The 22,331-nt window shown below is 40.3% G+C and overlaps 1 long non-coding RNA gene across 2 annotated transcripts; it reads left to right on the forward strand.

Moving 5' to 3' along the window:
• The first annotated feature begins 901 nt into the window (after positions 1-901).
• LOC117394859 (uncharacterized) lies at positions 902-22,328 on the forward strand. Of its 2 annotated transcripts, XR_004663407.2 has the most exons (5): positions 902-991; positions 18,139-18,941; positions 19,473-19,577; positions 20,092-20,267; positions 21,346-22,324. It is a non-coding gene; the product is annotated as an uncharacterized LOC117394859 (long non-coding RNA). The 2 variants fall into 2 exon arrangements; XR_009319779.1 differs by lacking the exon at positions 902-991 and adding an exon at positions 15,427-17,406 and having other exon boundaries at positions 18,139-19,577; positions 21,346-22,328.
• The last annotated feature ends 3 nt before the right edge of the window (positions 22,329-22,331 follow it).

Here is a 22,331-nt window from a genome sequence, read left to right on the forward strand (position 1 = left end):
CTTTTTAATTAAGAAAAGGAAGGTACTGTCCACACAAACCATTGAATGCAGTTCTGCAAATTTGCCCTATTATTAATTAAGATCATTGAAATAATATGAACATTAAGTTCTTAGACTAATTGAATGCAAGAGTTGTCACTGTATATAAAGCAGCCCAGTTTTGTCAACGTTGTTTTACAGCAGAGTCCCTGAAGATGATCGGAGCTTCTGACCAAACATTGGAGTTTTAAATGTTTTTAGGATTTGTCCTACATTTAAGTAATTTGAATTTAGATGCTGTCACTGCCAAATAGTGTGACCATTGAAAACGTAAATGTAGACAGTATTCTGCTACACTATAAAAGTAAATACACTAATTAGCAGTTCTTTGATATCCAAAAACAAAGAATGCAACACAATTAAAATATCAAATCTTAATCGTAATATACACATCTTAGTCGTAATATTCAAGGAGACACAATTGTGCTGGCGACACTATTTGGCAGTGGGGCCATATTTTGCACTAATAGTGCCAAATACTAGGTGACGCTATTTGGCATAACACCGGTACTGTTTTGGTACAAAAAAATCTAGCCAAAAGCTTATAATCACATTAAAAATACATTAATAATTTTGATTATTTGACTTGGAAAATGAAACATAAATGTATAGGTGTGTTTCATCCCAAACTGCACTGGTAAGTTTAACAGCATGCCAGTATTTTAGCTTTTACCGAGCATCACACGAGTAAAAAGCCATGCTTTCACTACCATACCGTACTGTAGGACTCCGACTTCCTTATTTCATATCTGAACATTTAATAAACATTTTACATGTGATATGTCCGCCCTTTTAGATCGATCGATCGATCTATCTATCTATCTATCTATCTATCTATCTATCTATCTATCTATCTATCTATCTATCTATCTATCTACCTGTTCTGTCTGTTGGTGCATGCTGGGAGTGTGAGGGGTGTGTGCTGCTGCAGGAGGGGTTGTGGAGAGAGTAGGTGAGTGATATGTGTTTTTTCTTTTTTTGGGATATAAGTGTTATTTAGGTTTATTTATTTTGGGTGTTTTAAAAAATGTAGCAGACTTTTGTCAGCTTGAATAGGCCAGTATGGCCAGTTCCGGGGGGAGGGAAGCTCCCACAAACTTTTCTTTTGAAAAGTTAAGTCGCCGTCATGGAGTAAAAATCATAACGGAGGGGTTTGTGTCATTGGAGCAATGTGTTTTGGCGTTAGGTGAAGTTGTCGGATGCGAGAATATCAAGTCTGCATCTCGAATGAATGGTTCAATTGTTGCTTTTCTGAATGAAATCAATCTCGTTACTAAAGCTGTTGAAAAGGGAATTGTGGTAAATGAGACATTTATTACCGTGTTACCTCTGGTTTTACCATCCAGAAAAGTAATCCTTTCAAATGTTCCCCCTTTTCTAAAGAATGACGTGTTAGAGAATGCACTCTCTAGACACGGGAAAATTGTTTCGAGTCCGAAGAGAATCCCCTTGGGGTGTAAATCTCCGAAGCTGAAACACATTGTTTCTTTCCGCAGGCAAGTTAACATGATTTTAAATGACATGAGTCAGGAGTTAAACGTAGCCCTCAAATTTAAAATAGAGGAGAATAGTTATATTATCTTTGCGACTACAGATGTCATGAGGTGTTTTGGTTGTGGGAAAGAGGGGCATGTTGTTAAAAACTGTCCCGAAAATGAGGCTAGCACGGCGGAACAGGGCAAGGGGAAAAAGAGTGAGCATAAAGAAACAGAGAGGAGAGAGGAGGGGAAAGAAATTGGGAACGGCTCTAATAATTCTGCAGATGCAGGTAACGAAAGTAGCCGACAGACAGAAACTCAGGGGGATGAGAGTCTGGAACAAGAAGCTAGTACTGAGGTGAATGTAGGAGTGCTGGCAGTGACTGGAAAACAGAGCAGAGAGACGGCAACAACTAGCGCTGAAAAACCGTCAGCTCTTGATGTAGACAGTGCTGTGGAAGCAGGTTGCAGTAAAAAAATACAGAATACGTCTGAGTCTGTAGAGCTCAAACAAACTGAGAGTATTGTTAAATCTGTAGAGGTCAAACAAACAGAGAGTGTGGTTGAGGCAGTAGAGTTAAATCCAACAGCAGGTGATGAAAGTAAAATAAATTCAGTATTAGAAAAAATGGATGTAGAAACGGTAGAGGAAAAGTTTAAGTTCAAAACTCCGAAAAAGAAAAGACAGAGGAAACGGGAAGATGATGAAACTGCAAAGAAAAGAGCTAATGTTATTGAGGAAAGTGAAGCGGCGCCTGGGAAGAGTAAAACAACAGTGCCGTGGAGTGTTAGAGTTGCCAGCAAAACTCCCGAAGAGAGCTCAGAGATAGACAGTGAAGAGGAGGCAGTTTTGACTGACTGTTCCCAAACATCAGACTCGTCTCTCTCTGGAACTGGCTACAGTGTCAGTAACATAAAAGATTTTTTGGAAATCACGAAGGGTAGAAGAGGGATTAATATTGAGGACCATTTCCCAAATATCTCTTTGTTTTACCTCACAGAAAGCGTCAGGCTCCGACCTCACTGAGCAGGAGCGTTGGCGTTTGAAAAACCTGATCGCTAGAGTCAGTAAACAGTTAAAAAAAAAACCTAGTGATTAAATGGATTGGAATTTCTTTACCTTCTTGTCAGTGTGTCTGGTTCTTCTTTTTCCAGTTTCCTTCCTTCCTTTTCACAATAAAATGAATTCGTTCACAATTGGGTCTTTAAATATTAATGGGTGCAGAGATGAGCTGAAGAGAGCTGCTTTATTTGAATACCTTGATCGGAAAAAATGTAATGTTGGTTTTTTACAAGAAACACACACTAATTTTAATAACCAAGTCGACTGGGTTGGTGACTGGAAGGGGGACGTGTTTCTTAGTCACGGCTCCAATGTAAGCGCTGGGGTGGCCGTGCTGTTTTCAAAAGGTTTTGTTCAGTCTCCCCGTTGTTACTGAAGTAGTGAAAGGGAGATTGTTAAAAGTTGACTTAAAGATAGGGGAAAACATGTTTGTTTTTTTAAACATATATGCCCCGAATGATGGACGAGAGCGGGTCCGGTTTTTTAAGACGTTAGATCAAGTTTTAAATGGCTGCAGTGGCAGAGATAGGGTTGTTTTAGCTGGTGATTTTAATTGCACAGTTAACCACATGGAGGACCGTAATCATCCTGAGCCACACCTTCAGTGAGCTTCAGAACTTAATTTGATTTTAAAAAAGCATGACTTGACTGATGTGTGGAAACAATTTAACAATTCAATGAGACAGTATACTTGGGTCAAATACTGCAATAATAATGTTTCCTTGGCCAGGTTGGATCGCTTTTATATTTTTAAACAGCATTTTAATCTGGTCACCAAGATTACAAAATAATGTCCAAAGCCCTGGCCAGAAGACTAAGCACTGTTTTGGGTCTTGTTATACACCCTGACCAAACCTACTGTGTGCCCAACCGATGCATCTTTGACAACATTTTTTTAATTCGAGACATATTGGCTGCCTCTAAGCTCTTTAGTTTCCCTGCTGGGCTTATCTCTCTTGATCAAGAAAAAGCCTTTGACAGAGTCGACCACAGTTATTTATGGAAGGTATTTGAAGCCTTCGGATTTGGCCCGAGATTTATATCTCAAATACAGTCCCTATACTGTGACATTTTTAGTTTGCTGAAGATCAATGGGGAGCTGAGTGCACCTTTCCCAGTCCGCCGGGGTATAAGACAAGGTTGTCCTCTCTCAGGAATGTTGTATTCTCTTTCTATTGAGCCGCTTATCAATAGACTTAGACAGGTTTTAACAGGACTCACTATCCCAGGTAGCCTAGCTCAACCAATTAAGGTCTCCGCTTATGCAGATGATGTTTCTGTTTTTATTCAGAGTCAAGCAGATGTTGACAAAGGGAGGGGTGTTTGGAGAAAGTAAAAGGGCGCCTGCAGAAATGGCGTTGGATTTTGCAAAAGATCTCTTACCGGGGAAGGGTCTTAATTATAAATAATTTAGCTGCTTCTATGCTCTGGCATAGGCTTATATGTATGGAACCTCCGAAAGATCTTTTAAAAGAAATTCAGAGAGAGTTTTTAAGTTTCTTCTGGGACGGGTTACATTGGTTGAGGCAGTGTGTGTTGTTTTTGCCGCTGGAAGAAGGAGGGCAAGGTTTGATGGACTTGTCTAGTAGACTCAAAGCTTTCAGGCTGCAAACAGTTAAAAAACTGCTGTATAGCAGCGAGAAACTTCCCTGGACTGATGTAGCTCAGTTTTTACTGCATCAAGCTGGAGGGCTGGGTCTGGACAAACAGCTTTTCCTCCTAGATAGTGCCCTGTTCAACTCGCCCAATCTGCCACCGTTTTACCAGAGTTTGCTTAGGGCATGGCAGAGTCTGAGGGTTAAAAGAGGTGAGGGAACTCTTGACTTCTATTGGCTGCTTGAGGAACCTGTCATTTTTAATCCTGGATTTAGAATAAAATTAACAGAGTCTCAGTCGTTTACAAAATCAATGATGAAAGCTGGGGTTATAAAGCTTCGACATGTTGTGGATGTGAATAGAGCAAAATGGAAAAGTCCACAACAGTTGTCCTTAGCTCTGGGTTTACATTCTACGAGAGTAGGTGGCAGGTTACTTTGTCAGATTCAAGCAGCCCTGTCTAGAGAGCAGGATGACATTTTGAAAAATGGGTTCTCAGCAAAGAACCAGGCCTTACTTGAGACCCCGTTCCCCTCCTTATTGATTTCCTCATTGGCCCCCTTGAGTGGGGAAGATGAAGGTCGCCTGCTAAAAATGGAAAAGTTGACAGATCTCCCCCTGGCAAATACAGAAGGCAAAAAATTATATGAATTGTGTGTTAAATTGTGTCATGAAAGACAGTTACAAGAATTTCCAGACACACATTGGAGGGAGCGGTTGGAGGTGGGAGAGCAGGCCAGACCGGCCTGGAGGAGCCTGTATAAACCTCCTCTACCCAAGAGATCAGGGGACTTGCAGTGGCGACTCCTGCACACCATCATCGCTGTCAATGCTTACCTGTGCATCATAGACCCAGGAATAACAGATAAATGTCCCTTTTGTATAGAAAGAGAGACTGTTTTTCATGGTTTTGTTTTCTGTAACCGTTTAGCCCCTTTGTTTGTTCTCATAAGGCGCCTGTTTATTGACCTAGGCTTGGATTTTTCTGAGTGTGTTTTTATCTTTGGTGTAGCTTACACAAAAAAGGAAAAATATGTGTGTCAGCTAGCAAATTTCCTGCTAGGACAAGCCAAGCTCTCTATTTTAAAAACTAGAAAAGCTCATATTGCTGGTGTTGGTGAAATCAATGCAGTTACTGTTTTTAGAATGCTGGTTATCAGTAGGATTAAACTGGATTTTAAATATTACAGTATGGTGAATGATTTGGAAATGTTTTCATCGAATTGGTGTATTGCTGGTGCACTATGTGAGACAGATGGTGGGAATTTATTTATTTATTTGTAAATTGCTGTTGTTGGTTATTTATTTAATTAAAAAAAAAAAAAGTAAATATTTGACTATGTATTTATGTATTTGTTTTTATGTGTTTCTTTGTAATGTTAAAGATTTGTGAGTAGTTAATAAAGGTATTTTGAAAAAGTAAAGTATCTATCTATCTATCTATCTATCTATCTATCTATCTATCTATCTATCTATCTATCTACTGTAGGCTACACATGCCCCTTACCTACATTTCCTGAAACGTGTGATTCTGTTCAAGTTGCTGTCGTGTTGGACTTCTCTACAACAAGGATTTTACAGAAGCTTTGTTCTGTTCTACAAGAAGCTCAAATGCAGTGCAATTTGTAATAGTATTTTTGAAGAAAACAAATAATGCAGCGTGGCTCAGGAAATTGAAAAAGAATTAATGAGACCGTGAGAATTTCGTCATCCCTCCCCTCCTTGGTCTACACATCTAGACTGGCTGATGAAATCGACTCAAAGGAATGCCTCTCCTACACAGTCGTGCATTGTAATGTATGTATAACTATATGGGTTTCAGAGTCTGAGCTCTTTCTGGGACATGGTAATGATAATAAAATAGGGCATTCGTGCTTGGAACTATGAATACATAATTCATGTACCACTACGCATTATTCATACATAGTTTGTTACTCTTATTTTTATACAACCAAACCCTTTTTAAAATCGAGCATAAATTCTACTTAAAATACACAATTAAAACAATTAATGGACTGAATAAAAAGCAATTTCAACTACAGTAAAAAGATAATGCGTTCTTTCTTTGGCAGAATTAGTCAGCCTCTAAACCTTTAAAGACATTTTGCTCATTACTATACAAGGGCCGCTGCTAAGCCATGAGAAATCACCGAGGCACTTGCCCGTGCACACCCCACCCCCTACTAAAGTTTGTATAGCGGAAGAAAAAAAAAAGATACGAGTACATTTATCAAGTGTTGTTTATTTAAATACAAAAGTTTAGTTAACATTTTTTTTTTTCTGAATTAAACTATTATAGAATGTTGAGTACATGAGGTTCTAATTTGCAGGGCCTGTGTAGTTTTGTACAGTGCAAATAAGCAGCCTTTTTTTTGCAACATTCAAATTCAATATTAAAGAAAATAACGAAAGTAGCAATACCAGAATATTTGTTGTAGACACTATACTTATGTCGCAGGTAAGACACCAAAATAACTAATGTTTGGGATATTGGGGTAGCAACACCTTGCAAAGGCAGACACAGAAAGCCAGACAATTCTTAAAAAGATGCTTTTGTTGATTAAATTCTAAACATATTTAAATATACTATATAACATTATACATATATATAAAATAGCCAAGTACCTAAGTTAACAATGACAACATATTAACAGCAATAATAATTCAATCAAATAACAGTATTTGGCAATATCTAGATCACAATAGCAGCTAGAATGAATAAAAAGGGCTATTAACAAGGAGAGTCAACAAGATGCAAAACAGGAATGACAGCTATCTATTTGAAAGTCGTAATCATAGCAAATCGCAATCCCAACGAGCTCGTGACTCGTCCCAACAGCAGTACAGCCTCGTCTAAATTACAGCAGTTCCAATAGATCACCGGTGACGTCAGACAGTAGTGTTCTATAAACAAACACAAAACTCGACGTTAGTGAAATTAGCAAGCGGTTCGCAGTTCGTTATTCCAGCTCACGTTAATCCAGCTCGCTATTCCAGCCTGCAGTTCGCTATTCCAGTTTGCTGTTCGTTTCTACAACTTGCTATTGATTTTTACAGCTTGCTATTCTTTTTTTGTTTGTTTTGTTTTGTTGCAAATAAAAAAAAAAAACACGAATGTGGAGTTTTACCGCGGTTTGATGTTTGTTTGTTTTTTCTTCAATTTTCGAACTGTAGATGAAAAAAACTGAAAAATGAAAAGAACAAATAATATTTTCAGTTGTTCAATTCCTGAAAACGGTAAAATACTACTACTACGACTACTACTACTACTAATAATAATAATAATATTAATAATAATAATAATAATAATAATAATAATAATAATAATAATTGGGGCGGGGGGATGTAATGAGCAGATTATTGTGCACAAAAATAAATATACATTGTGGAAATGATGAGCGGCTCACCTTTTACTAACTCCAGTCTATCTCATCTGGTAACTTGCCTGTCACTGAGGCTACAGACCACGCAGCCCCCCTGGCAGCTCGTACTGCTATTTCCACACCAGACAGCCAATGGGAAGGCTCCCTGTCTGCTTGCAGGAATCACGAGCTTTCCTATTGGCTAAATGCGCAGGAATTTGAGGGCACCAGTAAATTATTATTATTATTATTATTATTATTATTATTATTATTATTATTATCTTATTTAGCAGACGCCTTTATCCAAGGCGATTTACAGAGACTAGGGTGTGTGAACTATGCATCAGCTGCAGAGTCACTTACAATTACGTCTCACCCGAAAGACGAAGCACAAGGAGGTGAAGTGACTTGCTCAGGGTCACACAATGAGTCAGTGGCTGAGGTGGGATTTGAACCGGGGACCTCCTGGTTACAAGCCCTGTTCTTTAACCACTGGACCCCACAGCCTCCTAAATTGCTCACTATCTGTAGCACCCAATCACAAATCTAGGATAATAATATAAAAACATATATAATATATTGTCCTTGATATAGGGGAGGCTTTTCAGGTTTGCCCCTGCCCACATCACCATGGAATGTAGTTCCGCCGGGGTATTTACACTGCCTACTTCCTGAACATCTTGTATTAGGGTTTCCAGCTTGCTATTCATTGTTGTGGCACCTATAGCAACGCTGTAGTGAATAGCTAACCGGCATTTTGTACCTATTTCCCTACGAGCTAGAACCACCAAACTTGGCATGTGACATGTACTCAACGTCACCTACATTTTGGTACCATTCGTATCGCTGTGCCACCTATAGGGGTGCTGTGGCAAATAGCTAACTGGCATTTTTGACCTATTTCCCGACGAGCTGGAACCAACAAACGTGGCACGTGACATGTACTCAACGTCACCTACATTTTGCTACCATTCATATCGCTGTGCCCCTCCTTAGCGGCGCTGTGGCAAATAGCTGACCTCTTTGATTAAATGTTTAGTTTAGCAGACACCTCACTGAGAGAGAGCACAAGAAGGTAAGTGACATGGTCACTCAGCCGAGCTGGGAATTGAACCAGGGTCCTGCTGGTTACAAGCCAGTTTCTTTAACCACTGGACCACACAGCCTCCTTTTATATCTTTGTATTTATTATTAGGTTTTATCCTATAATAATAATAATAATAATAATAATAATAATAATAATAATAATAAAACCACTGAGGTCAACTGAATGTTATGCAAATGCTACTGCAAAATCTATACATAAAACCAGTTATATTTTCAAGTGAACCTTTATTCACAATTCCAAAGTCTTCAGGAAGGCAAGTACTTTAAAAGCTGTCAGCACTTATTCAAAGGCTTCACTGGAAACATATAAAACATGTTGAACAAGCGTGTTGCGTCCAAAGCCAGTTGATGTGTACGGTACGACATATGCTTGGAGGCCGTCATAACATAGCCAGCCATACTTTACTTACTTAGACTCAATAACTGGTTACGCCACCTTTAGCAGCAATAACTGCAACCAAACGCTTCCTGTAGTTATTGATTAGTCTCTCACAGCGCCGTGGAGGAATTTTATCCCATTCCTCCATGCAGAACTGCTTCAACTCAGTGACATTTGTGGGTTTTCGAGCATGAACTGCTCATTTCAGGTCCTGCCACAACATCTCAATGGGGTTTAAGTCTGGACTTTGACTAGGCCATTCCAAGACTTTAAATTTCTTGTTCTTCAACCATTCTAATGTAGACTTGCTTGTGTGTTTCGGATCATTGTCTTGCTGCATGACCCAGCTGCGCTTCAGCTTCAGCTCACGGACGGATGGCTTGACATTCTCCTGTAGAATTCTCAGATGCAGAGCAGAATTCATGGTTCCTTCAATGATGGCAAGGCGTCCAGGTCCTGATGCAGCAAAGCATCCCCAAACCATGACACTACCACCACCATGCTGACCGTTGGTATGAGGTTCTTACTGTGGAATGCAGTGTTTGGTTTTCGCCAGACATAACGGGGCCCATGTTGGCCAAAAAGTTCCACTTTTGACTCATCTGTCCATAGAACATTGTTCCAGAACTCTTGAGGATCATCCAGGTGCTTTTTGGCAAACTTGAGACGAGCATTCATGTTCTTCTTAGTGAGCAATGGTTTCCGCCTTGCTACTCTGCCATGAATCCCATTTTTGCCCAGTGTCTTTCTGATGGTGTAGTCATGAACACTGACCTTAGCCGAGGCGAGAGAGGCCTGCAGATCCCTGGATGTTGTTCTAGGGTTCTTTGTGACTTCCTGGACGATTTTACGCTTTGCTCTTGGAGAGATTTTGGCAGGATGGCCACTTCTGGGAAGATTCACTACTGTCCGTCCCAAACTTTCTCCATTTGGACAATATGGCTCTGACTGTGGTTCAGTGGAGCCCCAGTGCCTTAGAAATGACTTTGTAATCCTTTCCAGACTGATAGACATCAACAACTTTTTTCTGGAGGTCTTCAGGAATTTCTTTTGTTAGTGGCATGATGTGCCTCTAGAACCTGTGTGCTGATAACTTCACTCTGATGGTAAGGGCCAAAGTTAGTCAGATTTATATTGGGCAGGGCTGGCCCAAATTAGGCCTGGTTGTTAACCAAAGTTCTCAAACAGCTGACCCCAACCATCCCTTTAATTGAGTGGGGGGGGGGGGGCAATAACTTTTTCACACATGAAGATTGCATGTTTGATTACCTTGCACACCAAACAAATGAAAGAAGCACCAAACTTTGGTGTCATTTTTTCTCTCAGACTCCCTCTATACTACTCCAACCCACAAAAAAATCTGACCAAATACAATGTGAAAAATGTGCAAAAATGTAGAAAATCAGACAGGGGGAAAATACTTTTTCACGGCACTGTATATGTACAGTATAAGTAATATATATATATTGAATCGTATATTGTCATATACTTGTACTTGCTAGAACTGAAGTAATTGTATTTTATCTTGCTCTAAATTGTATTTAATACTTGTACTGTGATTCTTGAAAATGTATTTTTGTTTACGACTGTAAGTCTGTAGCCTGTCTGTGACAGGCAAGCCACAGCGCCCCTATAGGTGACACATCGATATGAATGGTACCAAAATGTAGGTGACGTCGAGTACATGTAATGTGCCAAGTTTGGTGGTTCTAGCTCGTCGGGAAATAGGTCAAAAATGCCAGTTAGCTATTCGGTTAGCTATTCGCCACAGCGTCCCTATAGGTGGCACAGCGATATGAATCGTACCGAAATGGAGGTGACGTCGAGTGAGAGAGATGGCTGCCGCCGGGGTCATTCCCGCTGCCACCTTCATGGCCAGGGGCTCCCCACCCACCGTCACCTCCCGAGAGTCAGCTGCCATCGTTTCCTGGGGTTGCCAGCTCTGCCTTGCCCGGGGACGCCGGTGCGTCACCACCCAGGGATGCCTGCCTTGCTCCGCTCAGGGATGCCACGCACGCTCCGCTCAGGGTTGCCTGCTGCTCCGCATCACCTGGGGTTGCCTGCTGCTCCGTATCGCCTGGGGTAGCCTGCCGGCTCTGCTCAAGAGATTGTGTGGCCAGAGCTGCCGGCCATGGAAAAGAGTGGGGAGGTCCGGAGACCACCCCCACAGGCAGCTGGACGGCTGCTAAAATTACCTTGGCCAGCGGAGGCGACCTGTGTGCGGTCAGCCTGGCCCCTACAGCTGTTGGGGTAGGAGAAGGACCTCCCACCTTGGCCGCCCCCATGGACACCTTGCTGATCCTGTATATTAAAAAATATACAGGATCAGTGACAGAGTTTGCCCAGCCTGACCTGTATTGGCTGTTTTGTGTTCGTGATTTGTTTTGGTTTGAACTTTTGTTTTCGCTGTGTGAGTTTTTTGTTATTTTATTTTTGTTTGAAAAAAGAAAATAAACGTTGCCGCAGCATCCTTTGCGCCGCAGCGTCCTTTGCGCCGCAGTATTTTACTTGTTTGTTTTTCTTCCTGCATTCTGGCCTGACATCACCACTCAGCCATCCTGTCACACAGGCTCATAGCAAACTTCTAAGCAGGTAACTATATATCCAAGTATTCTCACTTAAATCCAGTCTATCAGGAACATAGTCAAAATATAACAGTCCCATTTTAGCCATTCAGTGCTTTAAACTAAAAGTGACCAATCTCTGTTTTTCTCTTACAAAAATCCTGTTCAGGCAAGTTCCGAACCACCTGCTTCTCTGCCTAGCTCCCTTTTTTACTCAGACTTACAAAGATACAATAATATTTGTCACTGTTATAACAGAATAAACAGGAATATAGAATGCTCTCACATAACTATAGGTTAATACAGAGCATATTATAACTTTTTGTATGAACAGTGTGTTTTAACAATTTGTTTAGTATTTCAGCTGGCTTTATATTCTTTAAAACACAGTACAGTTATTACAACATTTTAACACACATGCAGTTTCAAAAATGTTCAATTAGCATCCCAAAGATCAGCCTGCTTCCAGTAGCTGTCAGGATCTTGGGTCAGTTTCTGCTCTCAGTGAGTCTGTCAAAGCCACCACAGGTGTGTCTTTATAAGCTTGATACCTGCAAAAACTTAAATCTTGTTAGCAGGGCTTCCATCTCGATTTATTTGTGACAATATATAGAATAATAGATGGGCTTCAGTGCGTTACAGGAAAATAATTTCATCTAGGGTTTCTGTGACGTCATAAATTAGGTGACCAAAGGGGTTTGTTATTGCGAAAGGACAATCAAAATGAAGGATAAACTGAGTAAGTTAATGAGATGACATTGTGAATACAAGTCGAATTACACATACCTGTTCCTCTCATGTATGCAGTATTCTGACTTTGCTTTTTCCTGTTCGTTAAAGAATTAAAATGCAGTACAGAAAGTACAAATTCCGAACTGAAGCTGAACATTTATTCAAAATCAATCTGACACGAATTGTTTCAAAGTGCACCAAATCTTAATCCAACATGCAAGAATCCCAAACTGAACTTTTATTGCAAATGAACCTGACATGAAAAGTTCAGATCCTGAATCAATTTTGCTTTGCCGCATGGTTGCTTAACAAGCCAAAACAGAGACATGCCTGCGTGACTCCTTTTTTCAGACGATCAATATAGTTTCCAGCTTTGTTGCAACATAAAATTTTCGTTTCTGAGGCATAGTTACACAGCATGTATTTATTAAGACAAAAGAGTTGACTTCACTGCGGAGGTGGCATCCCGTGCGTACAGACTGGGATGTTGACAGTGTGTGTTAATATGAACTTTTTTATATTTTTTTATATTTTTTTATCTGGGGTCCAGGCTCGTTATAGCCGAAGGTTTGTTATAAATAATTACCTCCTGTGGCAGGGCTGAGGCCTGCCCCTGTAAATAATATGTTCTGCTTGGGTTTATAAATAAAATATAGTTTTGTCTGATTGTAAATAACATTTGTTTAAATTTTGTAAAAACAAAGTGTGTGTTAGATATGGCAGGGCTGGGAGGTTAGACTCCTCTCCCTGCCTAATTTAAATTGAATGTGCAGCAGGTGGCCAGGTGTCAATTGAATAATTATCAATTGACCCTGGCCACAGGCCTTTAAAAAGGGCCTGGCAAGCCAGTCCTTTTTTCTTCTGTTTGTGCTGAGCTTTATTTACCAGTGGAAAGGCTCATGACTGTGTGCCCTAGTGGCAGCTACCAACTACTGCAACTGCCTGATTGTTTGGTATTAATAAAACCTGGACACCCCTGTGTCTCTCTCATTCTCTCAGCAGATACCCACTTGTAACCAAACACCCCTGTTACACCTCCCTTTATTGAATCACTTACTTCTTTATTGCCACATGTGTATTCTATGCTGACAACTCATGTTGATATATTATGTGAATTTATGATATCAAGTAAATTAGAAAATGACTGAGTGCGAACAGCCATTCCACATCTAGCGGGCCTCTATTTTGCATAGATGCCTGCTGGAACGTTGAAGTGTTTAACTGTGAATTAAATTTTAAATTGATCCGTGCATAAATACCGTATTTTTCCCTTAACAGTCTAACCTACAACTAATCTGATAACATACAAAAGTTACTTAAACAGACTTTCTGACGTTGGTCTAGAGACAAGCGAAATCATGTCTGTGACAGGACACCGTAATGAAGGCTCAAGTCACAGCTACTGGACAGCAAATCAACAGGAAAGACACGATTGGTCCACAATCCTGTCATCGGCTGGATCCAAACAACACCCTCCCTCATAACCAGCCAATCAAACTGCCAACCCTGTTTCAGTTCTTTCCGCACCAGCCAATCCACTCCCTGCCAGCGTGAATGACGCCCCTCCTCCTTCAACAAGTTTTGAGTCCGACTCAATACTACACTGACTATTCAACAATTGTACAAGTCCAGATAAATTATAATACGAAAGAGTAAGACCCCAATAAGTAAATATGTTGACCAAATAATAATACTTTTAATGATAATAACGTTTTCTCTACGCGTACGTCGTTTTTCTATTCTAATTATGTTAGGGACTGTTTTCCTCAATGGAAGGTTACCCGGTGAAATATCAGAAGTTCAAGGTAAATACAAGTTTTTCTTAAAGAGAAAATAAATAAATTGTTTTCTAATAGTGATAGAGCCCTCTCGATGCGGGCTGTACTGTGTGGTGGATGACCTTGACTTTCATTAGCGCCCTCGCCTACGGCTCGGGACGCATAACTCCAGTCACGGTCATCTACCACACGGTAGAGCCCCCATCGACGGGCTCTGTCTCTTAAATAAAAAATTTAAGCTATGTACAAAAGAGGCTATATATGCATGCTATGGTGTCCATAACTTTGAATTATTTCTCTATTCCTGAAATTATAGTGTGCTCAACAAATATGTAGCATTTGGAAGTTGCACAACAACAATAACGCAATTATTACACAGAAACATGTTTTAGAATTCATCTGGAAATGCATTTATTGGTTTTCAATCTTTGCTTTGTGACTCCTACATGAAGAAAAAAATACATATATTTTTTGAAAATTTAATCATAACACCAATCGTGTATATACATTTGTGATACAGAGAGAAAGGATCGATGTTGTAAATCTTCCTCCCGATCAGAAAGGACGCTGTGTAAGGACGGTGGTATGCTGCCTCCTAGATGGACTGCCTTGACGGTAGGCGGAAACCGGAAGGTGACTGTGACGGATGCGAGTGGTGTGTGAATAAATAACAGTCCTGAAACAGTATTTCTCCCACAAAAACAACTGTGTTTATTAAAATAAACCTCCCCTTTACCAGCGAGGGTATTGGGGGAACACAGCTGGCTGACAAACAAAAATACAAAAACAAACAGAAAGTGTCCACAATGAAATCCCGAGTGTCCTGTGCATGAAAGTGCTCTGTTGGTGAAGGGAAGGTAGTGCTCTGTGGTCTGGAACTGGCTCCGTGGCTGCAGTCCCGCGCTCCTACTCCACCTCTGAAAACACACAACAAACAACACGTAATCCAAAAAACACAACACTCCGGCTGGTGGCTCAGTTTTTCAGCACAAGAGAGGAATTGACATAGCTGTACCCAGCTAACTCCTCCCTGCAGTCAATGCGTCGCCATGGTTTCTCCAATAGAGGGCTGCCCCGCAGCTGACTGCAATGGAATCGTCCTGAGTACTTGCAGCTACGCGCCCCTCCTAATATGGTCACCTTCCGGTTTCCACCTACCACCGAGGTGGCAGATCTAGGAGGCAGCTTACCTTCCCCCTTACACAGCGCCCTTTCTAATCGGGAGGGAGATTTACAGCATTGATCCTTTCTCTCTCTATCACAGTGACCATATTAGGGAGAGAGCATAGTTGCACGTACCTGGAAAGACTCTACTGCAATCAGCTGTGGGACGGCCCTCTATTGGAGAAACCATGGCAACGGGTTGATTGCAGGGAGGGCTTTGTGGGTACAAAGGGGAAGCAGCTATGTCAGTACACCGCCTTGCGCTGACGTGTACAGACGGCCGGAGCCTGTACTGTTTACCTTTTGTTTTGTGGTTTGTGTTTTTTCGTTGCAGACGAGGAGTGAGCCGTGGACCGGCAGTCACAAGCACTGCCCTGCACAGCACAACACAGCACCGCACCACACTCACTGGCACTACGCTTCCCAGGACGTGCACAGAGGACGGGGGGGACGGACAAAGTCCAGTTTGTTTATTTTTGTTTATGAACTGAAAACCTGCCATGTACCCCCCCAATACCATCGTTGGTAAAGGGGCGGATTATTTTTGTTATTATTATTATTATTTATTATTATTAAATACATGGACTGTTTTGGGAGAAACGCTGTTTGTACATTCTTTTTATTCACTGTACCACTGCACCTGACGACATTTGGTATGCAGAAGAGGGATTACAAATGGACCCAACCGCATTGGCAGTGCTGTTGGAGGCACAGGAGCAGAGGCATCAGGAATCATTGACGGCCATGATGGAAAGGATGCATGGCCTGTTCCTGGAGGCTAATCAGGGGAGGGAACCAGCAGCTCAACCAGCAGTACCCCTACCAAGGGTGAGGGTAGCGAAGATGTCGCTGGAGGATGACCCCAAGGCTTACTTAGTTGCCTTTGAAAGACAGGCAACAGCAGCTCAGTGGCCTCGGGAGTTGTGGGCTACCCAGTTGGGCCCCAATTTGATCGGAGAGACCCAGGCAGCCTACCAAGCCCTGACACATGAGCAAGCTCTGGTGTACGACCAGGTTAAGCAGGTCATTCTTCAGCGGCTTGACATCACGGAGGAGACACACCGCCGCCGATCCCGGGAATACCAGTGACCCCCAGGACTGCGACCCCAGTGGCTCTGCCCCGGCACCAACGAAATAAGACAGAAATTTATCACATTAACCTGCTAAAACCCTGGAATGAAAGGTCAGCCCTATTTATAGCTTGTGACAGTTTAGAAGAGGATTTTGGTCCCACTGTCAATCCACTGGCTACAACTAACATTCCGATGGGAGAACAGTTACTTCTGGATCAGAAACGTGAGCTCCACCAGTTGGTGGAAAGGTTTACTGATGTTTTTTTCTGATTTGCTGGGCAGAACTAATGTTATTTCTGCTATTATTACTCCGCCAAGTGTCAGGGTCCGAGAAAGACCGTACCGGATCCCGTATCAGATTTATGCACTTACCCGTCACACGCGATTTCCAGCTCCAGTTTTCTGATACAAAGCCCATCTCTTCAATGTTACAATTGACTTGTTTAACTGTCACAGCCAGCATTTTTTTTTTATTTCATTTTTTGCACTGCAAATCAGTCTGTCTTTGTTCTGCACTGCAGTTACACAGCGCTTCTTCCAAAAAGCAAATCGAACGAGACAAGCACGTTAATGTAGAAGTTAATCATTAAACAGTTTTAGATACTGTGCTGCATTTAAAAAAAAAAATCTGTGATCTTTAGATGCTTTTGTGCATTTTCATTTGCAAGTAAACTGTGACATTAGGTTCTTATCCAGCACTATATTTGGCAATTTTGAAGACTGACTTTGGATACTGTTTTAATTCCGGAAACTGGTGTGTGACAGAGAGCGAATAAATCCTAGTCAACAATCTCCCTCCCGACCTGTGAGGGCGCTGTATAACAGGAACAGTGTGCCTCGTACTGGATGGTCTGGCATTTCATTCCAGGGTCAGTCGGAACCCGCAAGAGAAGTTTGCAACCAAAAGCGCCTGTCAGGCAGCCCCGCCTCACAGGCAGATAACAACAAAAGAGCACAACTTTTAATGTCACACATCTAAGCCCGCCTTGCAACTCCTACAGCTACGCCATTTGCTCTCTGTATTGGAGTTTGAAAGCTCGCCAGACAGTTTGAAGTTGGGTAGTTAGGAACGTAAGTAACATGCGCTCTTACATTTACAAAAAAAGTTTTGTTTTAAGCCCGGACGTATGCACGTGCATACAGTAGGTATTTATAAATGAGTATATTTAAAGTTAGATTTGTATTTGTTTTTCTATAATAACCTCTAGCACTGTCCGTATATTAAATTAAACCAATATCGTTGAAATGCATTGTGTTTAGACCAAAATGTTAGAAAAGGGCGATTTTTGTGAAATGCATGTTCGTTGTTTTTGTTAAGGCTAAGCAAATTGCATATGAGATTAAGTAAATTGCATAACAGTCGGTTCTGCTGTTGATTTTCATACCGCTACAAAATACTGAGCATAACCCTTCATAAATAAGTTTGAACGTTGACTTCAGCGAGCAGATCATTGCATTATATACCGGTAGCTTACATGTAGGTTACAGTGCAGTCTAGCTGCCTTCCAGGCAGGTGTCAGTGCAGTCTGTAGCTGCCTTCCAGGCAGGTGTCAGTGCAGTCTGTAGCTGCCTTCCAGGCAGGTGTCAGTGCAGTCTGTAGCTGCCTTCCAGGCAGGTGTCAGTCAGTGCAGCCTATAGCTTGCCTGGAAGGCAGGTTTATGTGTTATCTGCCTGGAAGGCAGGTTTATGTGTTATCTGCCTGGAAGGCAAGTACAGTTTTGTGTGTATCTGCTCTTCTTCATATTATTAATTTTGTAAAATTATACATTACCAAAACAAATAACATCAACTTGTATTTTATAGAGATGGACCAATATTGGATTGAATCCATTGAAGATTCGCTAAAGAGAGAGGTGGACCCAGACATCATCCTAAGAGTGAACCTGCTGTTTAAAACCAAATCTGAAGAAAATTTCATCCATGAAGTCTTGGAAGAAGTTAGCTGTAATGAAGATGGATTCTTTACAGCAAGACGTCAAGCTAAAACTCAATATATTATAGATGTGAAAGAGCAAATAAACCAAAAGGAAAATCACTTGGAATTCCCTGGAAAACAAGAGCCAACGGTTGCAGGGCATCTGTTAGTTTTAATTTCATAAATGACTCTGCTTTCAAAGGCTGTGTTGTTCGTATATAGCTGTTAGGGCAGCAGAGTGGGCAAAACAGCAAGGTTTTGATGATTTGTGTGACCGTAGATATTTTGTCACACCCCACGATGTGAAAGTGATTAAAGAACAGAGTCTCACTAGACTATACCTGGGTAATGCTGATTCGTCTAGCGTAGATAAACTTCTCAAAACAGATCTTAAAGACCATGTGTTGTTCTATAAGCCTTTAGCTCGCAGTGTTTCAAACCACTCATGATTGTCCTATCCACGGAGTGTCAGCTTCAACAGCTACAGAAACATGGGAAAGACATTATTTTTTTTAGATGCTACATATAAAGGCGTGACTGCATATGCATTTGCATTGTATGCCCTGATTGTTAGCAATGAAGCAGGTCGTGGTGTACCTGTTGCATTCTTTATTTTAAGTGAATAAAACAGTCAGAATCTTGGATTGTGTCTTCAGAAGGTGAAAGATGCCCTAAATAAGTTCACACCAAGGTAATTGTTTTTAATTAGTCATTTATCAGGTGCTTTTATCCAAGAGATTAGGGGTAAACTATATATCAACAACTGCTGATGCAGAGTGACTCAGTTTTATGTTTCTTCTTTCAGTTATTCAATGCCTTTGAGCACTAAGGCCTGCCCCAAATCTAAATTTTGACCCACCCGCTAATCGCAAATTACAAACCTGGTACTGATGTCAGAAGGTTATTCCTTCTACCCCAGAGGGAACCCGCCATTAATACTGGGTTTGTAATTTGCGAAATTTGGTATAGGCCAATGGTTGTTTCCTTACAAAATAGGGGGAATACTAATATTACTAATTTGAACTAATTCTGTTACAGATGTATAATGATAGACAAGGACATGAAGGAAAGGAATGCTGTGAGAGATGTTTTCCCAAATGCTGTCATCCTGCTCTGTTGGTTTCATGTATTCATAAGGTTTTATTCCTATTAGTGACTTCTACCTGTATGTAGACCCGGGGAGAGATGAGCACATACATTTACTGAGACACTTCATTTATAGGCTGTCCATATATGGTTGGTCCAGAAGGATGGAGGGAACTTGAATGTTTCAGAGAGGAATGAAGTCATCAGGTCCATGATTAAGATGATTAAGCAATATAGTACAGTAAGTATGTTATTTTAGAACTGTGCATGTTTTTATTGTAAACTGCAGTATTTTAATATTTATATGTGTAAGTTGATGGATTGCATGTCATATTTTAACAAAATGTATGCTCCTTGAATTGTGCTCTTGACACAACGGTTGTCTAAAAAATAAAAATAAATCTTTAACTGGCAACCACAACATTAATATAGGGTAGGGGTATTCAATCTCAGTCCTCGAGGGCCAAAGTGTTTCTAGTTTTCACTCCACTTTGACGACTGGAATTGGATTGATAATTGTGTGTGTGTACATAACCATGTATAATGTGCAATTACCCTATGGCAGCACAAATAATAAGCACAATAGTCCTCACCACCCACTCCCTATGTGATAAATCTATCTAAATCTCAGTGAACTTTATTTTGCTATTCAGAACCATTTAACCCTAAATCATTTTCACAGCTTCATTTTCAGCTTGTACAAGTACAATGTTGAAGTATTGCTTTGATGTCAAGATGTGAAATGTCTTATTCAGCAGGGAGAGTTTTCCACAGAAGCAGAACATGTGCTTAAGCATCTCTGTGATGTGACAAGGGACACACATGTCAGCGACTACCTGAAGGAAAATTGGCTTTCTATTGCAAGTATGTGGTCACAGTTTGGTCGACAGATGTATCACGGAAATAATGAGTCAAATAATTTATCAGAAAGGTAAATATATATACATATATATATATGTGTGTGTGTGTGTTTTAATTTAATTATCCCAGGACTCTAATTTATTTAAAATAAACATTACTTAATTGAGAATCATTCTGCATCACCTTGTGACAGACCCAGAGGCAAAATGATACATTTTTAATGCTTTTTATTTTCAACACAAAACAATGAAACAAAACTCAACACTACTCTCACTCTCCTCTTGCTCCACTAACAGTGCACCTTTCTCCCCTATATACTGGTGACGTGATTCAATTACCTCAATAAACATTCCCACATTCTAAACGTGAACAATCAACACCAACATTCACACGAGAAAACGCGACAAACACACACGCACACCTACATGTACATGGTGTTATCATGCAATGTGCCAGTTATCCTGTTGTACTTGCAGTCTCTTATTTTTTAAACAATGTATGTTTCCAAATTCTATTATACTATTGTAACATAAAATATATGTTGAGGTTTAGACTTTTTCTCAGCTTAAAGTATCAGTTCATGGGTGCCAATGCAAACAGACGCTTGGATCAGCTGCTCCTCCTCTCAAACAAGGTTGTTGATTTTACAGCATTTAAAAAGATGAGTTTGTGTATCAAAACGAGAGCATTTAAAATGATATTTAATACATAATAAAATCTTTATACTAATACTTTTTTCTTATTTATAAAAATATTATCATTTGCATTGGCATTTGACAATAAGAATCAAAAGGTCATCAATGTTCATAGCACAATGATATGCTGAAAGATGTTGACCTAAAAGAAAACATTAAAATTCCTACTCCCCGAGTATCTGTAGCATATTTGTAGCAGAAACCCTTGGGGGTGGGGGGGAAGCATCTCACCTGTCCTGGTTCCATCTTCTACCATTCCTCATGTCAGCCTTAACTCTTTTGCTTGAGTGTTGCTGCTTTAAGCAATATGTTTTAGGATTTGTTATTGCTCAGATCTTGTAGGTTGGTGGCATTAAAATAGTATTATTTTTCAGGATACTTAATGTTTTATTTTGTACAATAGTCTGTTTTCAGCACAATGGTTAAATTGATTTGTTTGGTAAATTTTTTTAGGTACATAGATGAATTGCACAAAGTTGGAAGAATTCAAGCAGGAACCAACCCAGCAGCTGTCAGTAATTCCTCTGCTAAAAAAAATGATCGACAAAGGACTGTCTCCGTTCTGCAATGTAAAAGATAATGGGGATTGTTCTGTTCCTTCGGTATACACTAAGGGCAAGTTTTACAGTGTTGGCCTCACATTCTTAACCTGTAACTGTCCTTTTGCTTTACTTGGTGGCTATCTGGTTGTGCATTGTGATGATGGTCAACTCATTGTTTGCAATGGTCAGTGTAGCTGTAGGGCAAATAATTTTGGTGAAACGTGTATGCTTACTAGTTCAGCAATTTGTACATGACACTCAAAGCAAAAGGCTTGAAACTCCAGTTGTGGAGGCTCAGTCTTCAGATCCTGTGCCAGAGACAACAAGAAGCAACCAACTGTCCACATCTCAGATGATAGCAGACTTAAATGCCTGGTCAAACAGTCAATTTTAAAGACACAATGAAATTGCACTGTGCTGTAAAAATAGATAAAAAGAAAAATGTATCCATTGCACAGGTACCGCTCTAATTGTGAGAAAGAGATAAAAAAAAATCAGGATCATTTGTATGCTAAATATTCTAAAAGACCTAATACAATTCTTAATTCTAAGTCTACTGATAGCAGCTTTACCTCAGTTTCTAAAAGAAAATATATGTGCAAAACAAAATCAAGAGCACAATCCATGAAATTCGTCTTAAAAAAAAAAAAGTTGAGAATAAGTGAAAGATTAAAAAAAAAATCAGGAGCTACAATTGATATTTTCATACACAAAATAAAAAGCTAAATACAGTCAAACCTGCTCCCCTTTATTTAATTTAGAGACCACCTGCTCATGTGACCACTTTTAATTCCTCCCAATGATATTTGTGCTTTTATTTACCTGGATTAAGAGACTACCTGTCTAACGTGACCAGTGACCACAATTCTCTTACCCAGCAGTGGACTTAAACCTGAA

The sequence above is a fragment of the Acipenser ruthenus genome, chromosome 3 (assembly GCF_902713425.1).
Source record: "Acipenser ruthenus chromosome 3, fAciRut3.2 maternal haplotype, whole genome shotgun sequence".
Classification (NCBI taxonomy): domain Eukaryota; kingdom Metazoa; phylum Chordata; class Actinopteri; order Acipenseriformes; family Acipenseridae; genus Acipenser; species Acipenser ruthenus.